Here is an 18604-nt window from a genome sequence, read left to right as displayed (position 1 = left end):
TTGCGGAGGTGGTGGATAGGGCCACTACAACAGAGGTTGGGGAGCGGTTGGAGGTTGAAGAGCAGAGACAGAAGAAAAGATTCACACCTTCTGGTTCCCAACAGGGAGTCGGACGTGTTTCATGGAAGAGAAGTGGCTACTATAGAGATCGAAGGCAAGAGATAGGGAATCACGATTTTCAGGGTCTGCAGCCATCTCCAGCTTGCCCGACTTGCAGGAAGAGACACTTGGGGGAGTGTCGTGCCGAGCGAGGTGTCTACTACCGGTGTGGGGAGTCAAGGCATTTGATGGGGGACTGTCAGGCTTAGATTGGTGTTGCTTCTGATCCTAGACCTTCTCAAGGAGGCTACCAGGCACCACGTGGATGTCAGTAGAGGAATATGGCCCCAGCTAGGGTTTTTGATTTGACGCCGGGTGATGCTGAGGAGGCCGGCGATGTGGTTACAGATATGGTTAATATGCTTTCGTTTCAAGTTAGTGCACTATTTGACTCAAGAGCCGCACACTCGTTTGTATCTGTGGGGTGTGTTAAATTGTGTGGGGCTGAAACACAATCCCTAGATGTTGAATTATTAGTGGCTACACCAACCGGGTTAGCAGTGAGGTGTAGTAGGATACTTTGTGGCTGTCCAGTTGATGTTCAAGGGAGAATTTTATTTGCTGATTTGGTGGTGCTGGACATGCATGAGTTTGATATTATTTTTGGCATGGATTGGCTAGTAGCTAATTCTGCCATTATAGATTTCCGTGCGAGAGAAGTGATATTCAGACCCCTAGGGAGACTAGAATTCAAATTTTCAGGGTCATGAGTACAACCTCTACCTCAGATGGTTTCAGCAATTTTGGCGAGGAGACTACCCTTGAATGGCTGTCAGGGGTTCATGGCTTTTGTGAACGAAATGTCAGAAAATGAAATGAAACTTATTAATACGCCAGTAGTGAAATATTTTACAGATGTATTTCTAGATGAATTATCAAGTCTGCCACCTAATCGAGAGGTGGATTTTCCTATCGATCTAGTTCCAAGTACAAAGCTGATCTCTAAAGCACCGTATCAAATGACACCAGCAGAGTTGGCAGAATTAAAAGATCAATTGCATGATTTACTTGATAAGGGTTTCATACGACCTAGTGTATCTTCGTGGAGAGCTCCAGTACTATTTGTGATGAAGAAGGATGGGTCTCTGAGGATGTGCATAAATTATAGAGAGATTAATAGAGTGACAATCAAGAACAAGTATCCTTTACCCCGTATTGATGACTTGTTTAATCAGCTCCAAGGTACACAGGTATATTCTAAGATCGACCTCAGATCAGGCTACCATCAAGTAAAAGTGAGAGTAGAAGATGTATCAAAGACGGCTTTCAGGACTAGGTATGGACATTACGAGTTCCTTATTATGCCATTTGGTTTGACGAATGCTCCTATAATATTTATGGATTTGATGAATAAGATTTTTCATCCATATTTAGATCAGTTTGTTGTTGTTTTTATTGATTGTGTACTGATCTATTCGAGGAGCTATGAGGAGCACGAGATACATTTGAGGTAAGTTTTGTAGATGCTCAGGGAAAAGAAGTTGTATGCAAAGTTCAGCAAATGTGATTTCTGGTTAAAAAAAGTTGTGTTTTTGGGGCATGTTATCTCAGGAGATGGAATTCATGTGGATCCTAGTAAGATTGAGGTGGTTGTGAATTGGGCTAGATTGAGGAATGTCTAGGAAATTAAGAGTTTCTTGAGGCTAGTTGGGTATTACTGTCGTTTCGTTGAGGGATTCTCAGCATTATCAGAACCTTTGACACAACTAACGAGGAAGAATGTTAGATTTGAGTGGGACGACAACTGTGAGCAGAGTTTTTAGGAATTGAAGTAGAGGCTAGTCACAGCACCAGTATTGATCATTCCGTTAGGGGGTGAGGGTTATGTCATTTACAGTGATGCCTCCTTGAAATGACTTGGATGTATATTGATGCAACATGGCATGGTGGTGACATATGCTTCCAGACAGTTGAAAGAATATGAAAAGAACTACCCTACCCATGATTTTGAATTGGCTGCAGTAGTACACGCATTAAAGATTTGGATGCATTATCTATATGGCGAGCGGTGTGAGATTTTCTCCGACCCCAAGAGTTTAAAGTATTTCTTCACTCAGAGGGAATTGAATATGAAACAGAGAAGGATGTTAGAGTTAATTAAAGATTTTGATTGCACTATCAGCTATCACCCAGGGAAAGCAAACGTGGTAGCTGATGCATTGAGCAGGAAATTTAGGGAATTAGCGTTGGCAGTTATGGAGATCCAGTATCCGATCATGATGGATTTGGAGAGACTCGGCATAGAGTTGGTAGAGAGTGATCCTTCAGTATATATCACTAGTTTAATAGTGCAACCTACTCTGCAGGAGAGAATTAAAGTCGCTCAGAAGGAAGATCCAGAATTAGTAGAGGTGATGGTTAGAGTGTAGAATGGTCAGGGGGAAGATTTCTGTTTGACAGATGACGGAGCTTTATGTTTCCGTTCCAAATTGTGTGTTCCTGCTAATGCTGACATTATAAAGACCATTTTAGAGGAGGCTCACAGATCTTTGTATACAGTTCATCCCAGCTAAAACGACCTGCAAATAAAATAAAATTTTTTTTTTCAAGTTTTAAATTCAATCATTAACCTAAACAACGGAAGGCCAATCATATAAAATAAATCCACACATAATACAATACTAGAGTGACAAATCAACCCACGATATACAATCATCACTGTTCTCTCGAAACTACCCTTACTGATACCAAGGGATTAAAAAAAACATGCCACCGAAAAATACTCACTCTCAAAAAGGGTAGTACAACGGTCCCCCTACCTGTGAGCCTGCTCCGCTCGCCAAGCTGGTTCACCTGAAAAGAAATTCAACACTAGGATGAGCCAACACTCAGTAAAAAGAAACATGCTATTACTAGTGTGTGGCTACTAAGTTATATTTCTGCATTAATAATCTGATTTAGAAATAATATCATGGATAACTAAAATTGTAAACGCTGGTATAAATATCATACATTAAAACTATATAAATTACTTTTCATAATACTACTACTATTTCTGAAAATCTACTTATACTTATAATATTTGAGAAACTTTCCCTGGATGACTGTATGTCATGATTTAACCCCTCATGACAGGGTTATGCGGCTCGAAGGTAGGACCTATCCTGGCTGGCCTACCAAGGTAAGTCAACTGAATTCCGACAGTCTGATCAGCCCCCTCAATCCATATCTGATGGAGAGCCTATCCCGACATGGGCACGATCGACCTCATACCACTTACTATCTGAGTAAAGTGGTTGCACTCTGAACTGAATGTCTGTAGCTACGGTATCATGCTCTTCTGTCTAGTCTATCAGAGTCTGATACTATATAGGTAATTGATATTTGTAATATACTATTTTTACTGTGGTTTCTAAAATAACCATAACCCCATAGACTTTATCCGAAATTCTAAATACACTGACTGAAAATCTGATTTTTGTATAACTGAACTACTATCTGAATATCTATATATTGGGGCTTTATGGTACTGATAAACGTGTTATTTTGAAATTACTGAAAATGCATATTTCTGAGTATATTGTATATTGAAAAATTCATCATTCTATAAACATGCAAATATCATGGTATTTCTGTTAATAACTATAAACATGGTATTCAAAAATTCTATAAATATAGTACTGTTCTGTTATCAACTCAAGCCACACAAATAAATATTAATATTATCAAGTTCTGGAAACTGTAAATATATATAATCTGAATAATAATTTGATAAAACATATAGTTTGTACTGAAATCGTAAAAGGGTTTCCTAGCATAGTATATTTCCCTTACTTGACTATTGGAAAGCCGCTATGGTATACTGGTCCAACACCCGCGGGGCTTCCTACTAAACACCCTGGAAACAACATTCTCTAAAACAGAATATCATTATTTCTTTGTCTCCATCATTTCCTACAACTACCAGAAGGCCAAAAACTGAATAAAAGACCTTATCCTGATTCTGGGAAGAAATTCAACTCGATCCCACCGACGATCCGCCCCAGTAAACTTGGAGAGAACTTCGCCAGGAGCGTCGTGGTGACCTCAGATTGTCGATCCAGCGACTAACGAGGCTGGAATCGAAGAGAGAAGAGGGAAGGACCATAGAGGAGAGAGGATTTTGCTGAATTTTCTACGTAAAAATCTGAGGTTTACACTATGTATACTGTGGCCTTCATTGGAGAGCCACGTCATCTTGTCGACGAGTTTAAGAAGCAATTCATCAACGAACTCTCCCCTTCGTCGATGAAATTCAGAATCGCCCAAAACATTCTCTCGGTATCTTCTCATCGACGAAACATGCCCTCGTCGAAAAGACCCTCTTGTACCCTTGTCGACGAATCCCTTGTGTTCGTCGATGAGGCCATGAGAAAATTCCTTGGGTTATGACATCCAAAGTGCAACGTCGTCGACGAAGTCTGCTGCCTCCTTCTATTTCTATTTCCATTTCCCTTCCTCTTTATTATTTAAATATCATTATTCTTCGGCTCGTTACACCGATAGTACGAAAATGTCTAGAGATCTACGAGAGTTTTATTGGTGGAGTGGCATGAAGAAGGAAATCGCTGAGTATGTAGCCCAGTGTTGCCAACAGGTAAAAGATGAGCACCAGAGGCCGGCGAGTCAGTTGCAGCCGTTATTTATCCCATAGTGGAAGTGGGATCATATATCTATGGATTTTGTCTCAGGGCTGCTGTCAACATCACATGGCCAAAATGCGATTTGGATGATAGTAGATCAATTGACCAATACCGCCCATTTCCTCCCTATCAAGATCAGCTACTCCCTCAACCGTTTGACAGAGATTTACATTCAGGAGATAGTTCGTTCTCATGGAGTGTCTGTGTCTATAGTGTCAGATCGAGACCCGCGTTTAACGTCACGTTTCTGGAAAGCTTGGAGGAAGCTTTAGGGTCTCAGCTATCGTTTAGCATGACATTCCATCCTCAGTCAGACGGACAAACTGAGAGGACGATACAGACACTAGAAGATATGCTCTGAGTGTGCGTATTAGATTTTGGGGGTGGTTGGACTCAGTTCATACTGCTGGTAGAGTTCGCATATAATAACAATTATCAGGCCATCATTGGCATGGCACCATTTGAGGCTTTATATGGTAAGAGATGCCGATCTCCTTTGTATTGGAACGAGATGGGTGAGTGGCGAGTTGTGGGACTAGAGCTTGTGCAGCAGGCGTATGATAAAGTTCGGCTTATCAGGGATAGAATCAATGCAGCTTAGAGCCGACAGAAAAGTTATATTGATAATCACCACAGGAAATTAGAGTTTGACATTGGTGATCATGTATTTCTGAAGATAGCTCCGTTGAAAGGCGTTATGAGGTTTGGAAAGAAGGGTAAACTTAGCCTTAGGTTTATTGGTCCATTTGATATTTTAGACAAAGTGGGACCGGTTGCCTACAGGTTAGTTTTACCACCTGCGTTATCCAGGATGCATGACGTATTCCATGTTTCCATACTGAGGAAATACGTCCCGAACCCTTCTCATATTATCAGTTAGAGTGAATTAGAGTTCAATGACTCGCTAGCCTATGAGGAGGTACTAGTGCAAATATTGGATAGAAGAGAACAAAAATTATGAAACACGAAGATTCCTATGGTAAAATTATTATGGAGGAATCATGCAATAGAAGAGGCTTCTTGGGAGCTCGAGGAATAGATCAGACAAAAGTACCCACAATTGTTCCAAGAAGTTCAGATGTAATTAGAAAATATAAGTAAATATGTAGTATTTCTTTTGCAGGTACATGCAATACTTTAGTTAGTAAGTGGTATTTTAGTTTTGAGGGAAGTTTTCTTTTGGTGTATGTAATCTCCCAGGACTTGGAATGTAACCACGGTATTCCTCCACCATAAGTGACGGTAAGTAATAAAATAAGTAGACCATTTTGCCTTTAAGGGATGATGAATTGTGAGGGGGCACAACAGGCTTCATTGATGAAGGTGTGCCTCGTCGATGAGAAGATACCGAAAGAATATTTGGGCAATTCTGAATTTTGTTGATGAGGGGGAGAGTTCGTCGACATGTAACCTTCTTGACCTCGTCGATGAGGTGACGTGGCTCATTGACGAAGGCTCGTGTATAAAACGGTCAAACTTCATTTTTTCAGCAGAATTTCGACGCTCAAACCCTCTCTCTCTCCTCCCTACGGTTTCTTTTTCCTCTCTCTTCGATTTCGACTCCGTTGTTTGCCGAATCGATGATCTCAGGCCACCATAATGCTCTTGAGGAAGTTCTTTCCAAATCTTCCGGAGCGGAACGTTGGTGGGACTGAGTTGAAATTCATCCTTGAGTTGAGGTAAGGTTTTTTATGCCAAATTTGGTTTTTTCGTAGTTGTAGGAAATGTTATTTACGAAAAAAATACTAAAGTTTAGTTCTGCAAGTTTTCGTTTTCAGGGCATTGAATGGGAAACCGTGCGGGTGCAGGGCGAGTACATTTTAGGGGATTTCTTTTCAGTATTAGGTAAGGGAATAAACTAAAGCAGTCATTTTTCATAAAAAATATTATTAATTAGAAGAATTATGTTTAGGAAAGTATGTATCATTTTTGTATATTATTAAAAAAATGTATATTTGGGAAAATACTGCTATTATGTTGAAATGTATGTATATTAGTATGAAATGCTAGAAATCATGATTTTAGAATGGAATGTAGGGTGTATTCAGCATTGTGCGACATGAATATTATTTTACATGAAAAATATTATGTTATGGTTCTTTTAGGTACAAAGCATGTTTTAGAAATTATATAATAATACGGTACAATATGGTTTCATAATACATGATAAATGAATTATTTATTCAGAATGATATTTATGAGATGTCTGGCGCGAGGTCGTGATTGATAGCCGGCGCAAGGCCGTATATATGTATGATTTTGGTGCAAGGCCACAGATATGAAAGTAAATAGCGCAAGACCGTATGTATTTACGTTATTACAAGAAAATGCTATCAATTTATTTACGTTAAACTGTATATTATCATGTATTATATGTTATCAAAACCCGAATGTTAGTTTGGTTCAGTTGAGGAGTACGATACCGTAGTTATATAGATCAGATATCTATGTTCAGATTTGTGCTAACCGCCCCACGAGGGGGTGAGAGATGGATAGTCGATGTCGCGTTTAGTGTGGAGTGTAGACATCCACCTGGAAGTCCAGACCAAGGTGTGGCGGGCCCATCGCACTTATAGACATTTTTGACTCGACAGTAGTTGGCCAGCCATTGTCAGGTTTCGCCTTCGGGCTGCACAACCTGTTATGGGGGGTAATACATGACATCAGTTAGCTATTCATCTTGGGTATGTTTTCAGTATTATTAGCTATACCAGAAATTTATGATTAGTATGAGTTATTAAAGTATGAAGGTATACGTTTATGCAGTTATTAAATGATTAATGTTTTTTGGTATGAAAAATGTACTATATATCTATAACATCCTTAAATATTCATGTTACCACACAGCTGTATTTAGTTTATTTTCCCTTACTGACAAGTGTCTCACCCCCGAACATTAAATAATTTTTAGGAAACCCAGAAAGATCGGCGGATCGAGGCCGCTGTTGAGTCACTGGTACTACCCCGTTAGGAGGGTGAGTTTTGTACTAGGATCAAAAGATTTTTGATTTTATTGTGGGATCCTAGATGTATTTTTGATATTTTGAGGTTGTATATGAATACAGTATCACTGTGGATTGTACTTGGCTCTGCTATTTTATATTTTATGGTTATGAATATGTGATTTATGTTTAATGCTGCTTAGGTTTCTGCTGTGAATGTCAGATGTGTTCCCATTACCCACAGGTTCGGGTCGACCTTATTATTTAATATGTATTATTCTATGATTAGATAAGCAGGTCGTTACATTTTTCTTCATGGTGACCTCGATGAGGAGGTTTATATGATCCCTCCATCGGGTTATTGCAAACATGGGGAGGCTCGTGTTTTTTGTCTTCAAAAATCCCTTTATGGCCTCAAGCAAGCTTCTCACAATTGGTTCTCTAAATAATCTTCTGCTTTACTTGTTGCGGGTTTCACCCCAATCTTACGCCGATCACTCTCTTTTCACCCGCTCTCGAGGTTAGTCTTTTACTCTCATCCTTGTTTATGTTGATAACATTCTCATGGCAATCAATGATCTCTCCGATATTAGAACTTTCAAAGTCATGTTCGCTCAGAAATTTAAACTCAAGGATCTTGGAAAATTGAAATAGTTCCTTGGCCTCGAAGTAGCTCGCTCTCCCACTATCATCTTTCTTAACCAACGCAAATATGCTCTTAACATCTTCACTGATAATGGTCATCTAGGTGCTCGTCCTGCCCACTTTCTTATGGAACAAAATATGAAGCTCAATAATACTGATGGTGATCTTCTCTCCGATCTAAGCTTGTTTTGGCGCCTCGTTGGACGTTTGATATAACTCACCATAACTCGTCCCGACATTGTCTTTCCAGTCAATATTCTCAGTCAATTTATGCACCAGCCCAGACAACCGCATTATGATGTTGCTGTACGTGTTTTTCGATACATTAAGGCATCTCCAAGACAAGACTTATTTTTTCCTATTGCTAACACTCTTCAAGTCTCAGCTTATTCTGATTCGGATTGGGCTAGTTGTTCACTCACTCGTCGCTCCACCATTGAGTTTTTCATTCAATTGGGCACCAGTCCAATTTCCTGGCACAGTAATAAACAAACTACAGTCTCTCGCTCCTCCGCTGAAGCTGAGTATCGAGCACTTGCTTCCACTACCCATGAACTTACATGGCTAAAACCTCTTTTAAATGATCTTGGCGTACCATATTCCCAACTTATGCTCTTATATCGTGGCAACCAAGCGGCTCTTCATATTGTCCAGAAATCTGTTTTCTACGAACGTACAAGACATATAGAAATCGATTGTCATATTGTTCGTGAAAAGTTACGAACTGACCTCTTTTTCACTAAGCATATTCTTACCCACAATCAGCTTGCCGATATCTTCACCAAAGCTATGCGTCGATTATTTTTCTCTAATTTTAACAATCTTAATTAATATTTGTTAGGCTAGGATGCAGGGTTCGATGATAAAAATAAACGTAATATAAAAAATTTGATATTTGATTACTCACGAAAAATACTCTTAAATTACATGTTAGTCGTCGCAGCAAGTGCCTCAATAGTGAGAATCAATATAGGATGATCGCGTGGATCGAATAAAAAATCGCAATTATTTGCAAAAACTCAGCGCAGCAGTCGTCAAACAGGGGAACATGTGAACCGCAATGCTTGTGAAGAATAAACAGAGCAGCGTTTTTCGTATTTCATATTCAACAACCACATGGGTCACGAGGGGCCGGAGCTGGCCATCATAATCATGGGATGGGACGCACGAGAGCAGAGATTGTGCGTTGAAATCGAAATTAATATTAGCGGGATACGAGGGATATTGACGAGGAATGAATGACTGACTGACATATGCTGAAACTGCGTGTAGTATTTGTATGTAGACCATAATGACAGTGAAATTGTATGGTAGGGTTGAATCCCACCCATAATTAATGAAACTGCAGTCTCGTGCACCCCAAGAATTTCAGAAAAACCTACAATATTAATTTTGTGCCCCACATGGGTTGTAATCTTTGACGATGCCGTCCCCAAATATACGCCGTGGTAAGCTAGATGTCATGTAGGACCATGTACACATATAGTTTTAAATAAACTCTGGAGTACTGAACACAACATGCAGTCACAAAATTTGCTGCCGTGGGAGTTTCATCATGATGACTGTTGTTTGCTTTTCATTACAAACATTTGCTGTGGTGTTTTAATATTTGTTTAACTTCTAATAATAATAATAATAATAATAATAATAATAATAATAACTGAAGAATATACTATAAAATAATGGATAAATATTACAAAATTGTCACAGTTATTATTACTAATTGTGATTAGCTCTAATTTGCTCTGGGGTGTCAGCTAATCCGAGCCAAGGTTGAGGTGTGCACGGCTCCGTCGAGCCGAACTTTGGAGTGTCGGCTGATTTGAGCCGAGGATGCTGGGTATGTGACTTGCCAAGCTGAGGGGCGTACGTCATCGGCTGATCCGAGTCGAGGTTGATGTGTGCACGGCTTTGCCAAGCCGAACTCTACAGTGTCGGATGATCTAAGCCGAGGATGCTGGGTATGCAGCTTGCTGAGCCGAGGGCATCTGATATCGGCTGATCCGAGCCAATGTTGCCACATACACAGCTGATCGAGCTGATGTCTATTCCGAGCAGCTCTTTAGGAGACATTTCGTGCTAAGCAACTCTTTGAGAGACAATTTATGAGGAGCAGTTTTTCTAGAGGCACTTTTTGCCGAGTAGATCTTCGAGGGGTATTTCGTACTGAGTAGCTCTTCGAGAGGCATTTCGTGCTGAGCAGCTCCTCGAGAGGCATTTCATGCCGAGCAGCTCTTTGAGAGGCGTTTTATGTCGAGCAGCTCTTCGAGAGGCACTTTGTGTCAAACAGATCTTCAAGGGGTATTTTGTGCTGAGCAGCTCCTTTAGAGGCATTTGGTGCCGAGTAGCACTTTGCGAGGCATTTGTACCGAGCAGCTTTTTGTTATGCTTTTTGTGCCGAACAATTGTAACGACCTGCCTATTTTTTTATTTTTTATTTTCATATATTCATATTTATTTATTTATTTATTTTTCTCTACATATAACAACATTCATAATAACTCTAATATCCTGCTAACTAATATAGTCATGATCAACCTAGACCCATGGGTACCGGGGATATACCTATCATACACCTCTAATACCTAACCAGCGGAAAACATAATTTAAATACATGCCATACAACAACGGGCACAATACCAAAACTCTACTAAATCTATCATATATATACAAACATCCACAAAAGGACCAAAAAGCACCCTAGGGTCATAACCCAAAAACCAATCTGACCCTAGCTCTACTACTTGCCCTTTTGACAGGGTAGTCCGGTCAACCTCTACTGTTGCGGAGCTCTATTCGCCCTTCTATCTGGATTTCCTGAAATGTTTGTAATGCTGGGGCGAGACACCTCTTAGTAAGGGAGATAAACTAAAATTAGTCTGTGGCAAAATGAGTATTCTTGTGCTTAAACATGAACTGTACATAATATGTATATATCTGATAAAAATGGGTGTATAAATTCTGAGTAAAACATGATTCATCATATCATAATAAATAACGTACTAAATTCTGTAATCATGAAAACATCTTATATAACTATACAATACTAAAATAATACCCAAGATGGATAGCTAGCTGATGTCATGTCTTACCCTCCACATGATAGGGTTGTGCAACCCGTAGGCGGGACCTAGCAATGACTGGCCGACTATGTTAAGTCAACATATGTCTGTAAGTACGATGAGCTTGCCCCACCTGGTCCGGACTGCCAGGGGGACACCTGCACTACACTGAAGCCACATCGCCTGTCATCTCCGACACTCTATCTGAGATGTGTAGTAGCACTAACATAAACTTATACTTGAATGTAATCTTATCATATAGCTACGGTAACGTGTTCTGAAATCTAGACTAAGTCATCCGGGTTCTGATAACATATAGTACATTTCATATTACTGATACATAGTTGTTTCATACTTCAAAGTAATATCTGACATAACGTGTATAATTACGACATCTGCGCCAACTTGTAAATCATAACATATAAATCACGACATCTGCGCTAGCCATATCATAACATATAAATCACGGCATCTACGCCGGCCATATCATAACATATTGAACATAAAATTTCTGCACTGTTTAACATAATATTTTCAACCATTGTTCATATACTGTTTTTATGGTTTTGCTGAAAACTATCATAGTATGCTTATTTTGGAAAAATCATATTATTTTGATATAACATAATTTTCATGGAAATTTATACTCATGCCACACAAATGTGAGTAATACCCTAAACATAAAATTTGATCTGAAATCATATTTTCTAATAAAATGTATTAAATATATTTTCCTGTTCAACAATGGTATTCTCAAACACTATACCATAACATACATAATTTCTGAAAATAAATGTTGTATACTAATAAAAAATTTTATGAAAAATGTTGACTTAATTTGTCCCCTTACCTGGCTTACTGAAAAGCTCACAAATCTAACCAAACCTACTCTTGTGTTCCCAGCTCAACACCCTAAACTTTACATTTCCTCAACAAATCAACAAATACTAGTATAATACCTTCCAACACATTCCCTTTAGTATAGAAATACCTAATAACTTAAAAAACTTAAAATAACTGACTTACCTAGATTTTGGGATGGTGCCCAAATGTTCCAAATCAAAATTCTGATTCGGCAGTATTGTAGAAAATCTTCCTAAGAGTAACGTGATAGCTTCCGATCGTCAAACCAGCGAAAATTGAACTTGAAAATCTAAAGAGAAGTTAGAGAGAGAGTTGGATTCTAAAGAGAAAGAGAGGTCACATGCAAAAATTCCCCCTTGAATCTCGAGTTTGACATATTTATAGAGTGTGGCCTCATCGACAAGCCACGCACCTTGTCGACGAGGACTATGGGTTCATTGACGAGCCCACATGTCCTTAAACCTACTCTCGGTTTCTCTTCGTGGACAAGACACGTGTCCTCGTTGACGTTCCCAAGAAGGCCACTCGTCGACGAATATTCTGTACTCGTCGACGAGACCTTGCTGAGCCCCCTTGGAAAAATTCTTTTTCTCTCTTTTCCTTTATTATTTAATTGCTATAATTCTCCAGGTCTCTACATGACTCATTCACCATCAATCCATCCAAATCCACACCATTTCCTAAACCTTTTTAATCTTTGATCAAATAGAAGTTATCTAAGTTTTTAAACATGGTTGATGATAGGATTGACTTGAGTTGGGAAGTATTAAAATGCATGTGGCTTGGAAATTTAGTTTCAAAACTAAACTATCCTTTTTTATTTGTAAAAAATTCATTGAGACAATGTGGTAGGTATTTGTGTACCAATAAAGCAACAATGAATGTTACCTCATTTTGTTATCATTTTTATTGCTATGGTACGTTGACATATTACTCGGAAAAAAAAATTCTTACCAACATCTTAAAAAGTGGAATCCTGCCATTAGTCGTGCTTAAGAAAGCATAATGAATAGTCGAGTGAATGGAGTAGGAACAATATTTGTTTGTGTTTGATAAAAAATCAAACACCTTAGAAATGATGATCTTCTTGAGACGGGATGATGATTGATTGGTTGCAAATAGACTCATTATGCTAGCCCCCATCAGTGGTGTAAGAATAGGGATAATGACAGAGTTATAAAAGATGTAGAAATCATAGAAAAGGGAAAGATAATGAGGGTGGTGGTTGGAATTAGATTAGAAGAGATAAAGAGAGGAAACGAGAAGGGGATAAAGTTAGGGAAGGAAAGGCAGTAAAAGATAGAAATCGAGGGATAAAATGGCACGCAAGCCGAACTGATAGTTGTTTGTCACATTGTGTGTATTGACTTGGATGTGTTGAAAGTCCATTATAATTGAAACTAACCATATATTTATACCCTGCCCAAGCCAAAACTTTGAGTTACAATTTATCACAAATTATGCCCAAACTGTAGTTATGCTTATGAGTTATAAATTTAAAACATTTAAAGGTCTAGTAATAAAATAAGACCATTTCCAAACACTAATATATGATCTAATTATTATAGTTAACTCTAGTGCCTGATGATTGCTTGCCTTATCATCGATAACTAGGTGACCTTGGCCTGATGACTAGGTAGGTTGGCAATTAATCGTTTCACCAAGTGAATGGATGACCTCTGGATGGATGAGCAATCTTCCTTAAGTGATTCCTTCGATGCCAATGAATTGTTTGCCTTGCATGGGCGACTGTAATATATCCAAACGACACTTGACATGACATATTGTCGCTTAGGTGACCTATCATTGTAGTTCTTCTAATGACATTGAGATAAGTGATTTGCCTTTATTTGTCACGTGTATAGGTGATTGTTATAGCCAGACTACCATTACATGTCCTAGGAGGTGTACAATGATGACACAAACAATGTCCCTCACAATAACTCCATTTAGTTACTTATAATACTTATAAATGATTTGTAGTAAATCACAGCCCTAGTTTTGCCCAATCACAATTTTTTTATATCCCTCCTTTCTTAGACAACCCATAGTTAGAATATTCTCGGTCTTTTCCGTATGCCATCCATCACGAGGCAACAGATCATGTGTTTGAGGTATGTTAATCACATCAGTATCTTACAAAGGTGATATTTGTGGCTCACTTGGGCAATCTTTACTTAGCTGTTAGAACAATTAGGTGATTTCTTAAGGCAATCTTTGTAACACGACCATGTACATGACCACTACTAGTTTGATAGCACAACATATTCTTTATGATATGAAGGTTAATTTCTTGTTATTTTCAGTTTCATCTTGTTTTATTTAAGTCTCATTTTTTTTTATTATATATATAGAGATTTAGTCTCTCTTCTACTTCCATTATCAAGCTTTACCTCTCGCTTCAGTCTCCCTTCTACTTTCATTCACGATCACCTACATATGTAGGCTATAGAATTTACGAAAGCATTTTTTGCTTCTCCTTTCCGCAGGGAAGGGATCACCCCTTTGCCATCGATTGATTTTATGAAGGAGATTTTGGATCAGGTAGTTTAGGGATTATCATCATTGCTCTTCGATGGGGTTTTGATTCTGTCTGATAAAGTGAAAACATAATTCATCCTCACCATGGCTCCAATAGTTGAAGCAATGTCTACCAAACTTCATTTAAGATCTTAGAAAGAGAAGAGAGATATCTTAGTGAAGATACATCTCTGAGATGTAGTCTTGAATACCTTGGAGACCAATATCATCAGGTCAACAATAAAAAATGCAAATGTGATGACCTGCTTAATTTCCAATTTTTTTCCCTCGTAATACAATAAAACCAATGTTATATATCCAGCAGATCATAATCCACCTAGACCCGTGGGTACTGGGGATACGTCAGAAACACATCATGGAAGTCTATGCAGCAGGAAACATAAATCGTAAACACCTCATTATACCATACATCACAATACTATAGTTACTACAATCACTGTATAATATGTACACAATACACAACCCAAAATATATCTAGGGCCATCCCACAAAATACATCCTACCCTATCAAAACACTTACCCTTCTAGAAGGGCAGATCAACCGTACTAGATCAACGGGGCTTTACCCGCTCTCCTATCAGGGGTTCTTGAAATGTTTATAAAATTCGGGGTGAGACACCTCTTAGTAAGGGAAATAAACTAATACTAGTGTGTGACAACATGAGTATTCCATGTTATATATATACCATACAAAACATATTCAGTAAACTTTTATGTCAAATCTGGGAAAACATATATATCATCAAAATATGGCAGAACATACTGCATTTTCATAAACATATATCATCTCATATAATAATAATACGAAAACAATCCTGGTAGGTTAGCTGGCTATTGTCATGTATTAACCCCACATGACTGGGTTGTGTGGCCTAAAGGTGGGACCTGACAATGGTTGGCTGACCACTGCCAAGTCAAAAGTACAGTCTGTAAATCTAATGGGTTTGCTAGACCGAGTCCGTACACTAGGGGCTCTCACACACTTCTTAAAAACCATATCGACCATCCAATCTCACACCATTCCGTACAGCGGCGTTAACAGAAATATCATGATCATGATGACCATGGACACATAGTAACATTACTGTGCAAATGCTAGCCTAGACCAAACCAACCAGGTTCTGATATCATATAACATATAATGAAACTATGATACATGGATATTTCATATAATTAATTATCAAATCAATCATATCATTTTGCATATATACGTATATCATGAAAATCATCGGCCCATACATCGGTATTTCACATTTTACCATAGCTTGGCCCGTACGCCGGTAAATTTTATCCATTGCTCAGCTCGTACACTAGCAAATCATTTCCATAGCTTGGCCCGTACGCCAGAAAATCATATCCATAGAACAGCCCATACGTTGGAAAATCATTTCCATAGCTTGGCCTGTACGCCGGCAAATCATACACATAACTCGGCCCATACGCCGGCAAACATATATAAAAATCTCGGCCCGTATGCCAATTTTTCATTATAAAAATCCATATCATTAACACATTCCCAAAAAACAATATTTCATAACAATTTCTACTCATGCCACACTAAATAGGTTTTTTGTATATTTAACATACCATCATTTTTAATAGTATTTTCCTAAATATTAAATCATATAAATACATTTATTTCCCCGAAATCAAATGCTATAATAATATACATACTTTTCATAAAATACTAGTTTAGTTTATCCTCTTACTTGAGTCCTGTAAAGCCCCTAAGAAAATCTGTCTTGCACCCGTAGGGTTCCCTACTCAACGCCTAGGAAACAACATTCCCCAGAACTAAAGTTCAGTATTTTTACACGTACTACACTTTCTACAACTGTAAAATAACCAAATATTGAGTAGAAAACCTTACGTTGGATTTGGGATGGTTTCCAACTCAGCCCCACTGACGATCTGCTCCGGAAGACTTGTAGAGAACTTTCCCAGGACTATTGTGGTGGCTTCAGATCATCGAACCGGCGAGAATCTGACTCGAGATCGTAGAGAGAAGGTAGGAGGGGCATAGAGGAGAGAGAAGGAGGAATATTTGCACAGGTTTTCGGCCAAAAATGAATTTTAGGCCTATTTATACTGTGGCCTTCGTCAACGAGCCACGTCATCTCATCGACGAGGTCATGAAGAAGTCTCGTCGATGAAATCTCTCCTCGTCGATGAAATTCATAATCCCTTAAACCCTTGCTCGGTATTTTCTCATCGACAAATTTTGTCCTCATCGACGAGCTTATCTTATACCCTCGTCGACGAATCCACTGTGTTCGTCGACGAGGCCTGGAGAATTTCTTGGGGTTATCCCATCCAAACCCATTCGTCAATGAAGTTGGGTGCCTCCTTCTGTTCTAGTTTCCATTTCCCTTTTCTTTTTATTATTTAAATACCATTATTCTATGGGTCGTTACATTCTCCCCTCTTTATAAAATTTCGTCCTCGAAATTTACTATTCACGTAACTCATCATCCCTTAACAAGAAAAAGGTCTACTTATTTTATTACTTACCCTCACTTATGGCGGAGGAATACCGTGGTTACATTTTGAGTCCTGGGAGATTACATATACAAAAGAAAAAAAATTCTCCCAAAACTAAAATGCTACACTAATTAAACCATTACATGTACCTGCAAAAGAAATATTACCTAACTACTTAAGTTTCTTGAAATAGTTATGGGTACTTCTACTTCATCTGCTCCTCGGACTCCCAAGAAACCTCTTCAACTGTATGATTCCTACATAGAACTTTTACCTGAGGAATCTCCTTGTTACGTAACTCCTGCACTTTCCTATCCAGAATCTGAACTGGCACCTCCTCATACACCAGTGAATCATTAAGTTCTAATTCACCATAACTGATGATATGAGAAGGATCTGGGACGTATTTTCTCAACATAGTAACATGGAATACGTCGTGGATCCTGGATAACACAGGTGGCAAAACTAGCCTGTAGGCTACCGATCCCACTTTATCTAAAATCTCAAATGGACCAACAAACCTAGGACTAAGTTTACCCTTCTTCCTAAATCGCATAACCCCTTTCAACGGAGCTATCTTCAAAAACACATGATTACCCACATCAAATTCCAGATTCCTGCGGCGATTATTGGCATAACTTTTCTGTTGGCTCTGAACTGCACTGATCCTATCTCTAATAAGCCAAACCTTATCACGTGCTTGCTAAACAAGCTCTGGCCCCACTACTCGCCGCTCACCCATTTCATCCCAAAATAAAGGAGAACAACATCTCCTACCGTATAAAGCCTCAAATGGTGCTATGCCAATACTGGTATGATAACTGTTATTATACGCAAACTCTACTAGTGGCATGAACTGAGTCCCATTACCCCCAAAACCCAATACGCACGCTCGAAGCATATCCTCTAATGTCTATATTGTCCTCTCAGTCTGCCCGTCTAACTGAGGGTGGAATGTCATGCTAAACGATAACTGAAACCCTAGTGCTTCTTGTAAGCTCTTCCAAAAACGTGACGTAAATCGCGGGTCTCGATCTGATACAATCAATACTGGCACCCCATGAGAATGAAATATCTCCTAAATGTAGATCTTTGCCAACTAGTTAAGGGAGTAGCTTATCTTGATAGGTAAAAAGTGAGCGGTCTTAGTCAAACAGTCAACAATCACCCAGATGACATTCTGGCCATGTAACGCCGTCGGCAATCTTGACACGAAGTCCATATATATATGATCCCATTTCCACTCTGAGATAAATAGCGGCTGCAACTGCCTTGCTGACCTCTGGTGCTCAGTTTTTATCTGCTGGCATGTCAAACATTGGGCTACATACTCGACGATCTCTCTCTT

The sequence above is a fragment of the Malania oleifera genome, chromosome 8 (genome assembly GCF_029873635.1).
Source record: "Malania oleifera isolate guangnan ecotype guangnan chromosome 8, ASM2987363v1, whole genome shotgun sequence".
In the NCBI taxonomy this organism is placed as follows: domain Eukaryota; kingdom Viridiplantae; phylum Streptophyta; class Magnoliopsida; order Santalales; family Ximeniaceae; genus Malania; species Malania oleifera.
This window is presented reverse-complemented; position numbering follows the sequence as displayed.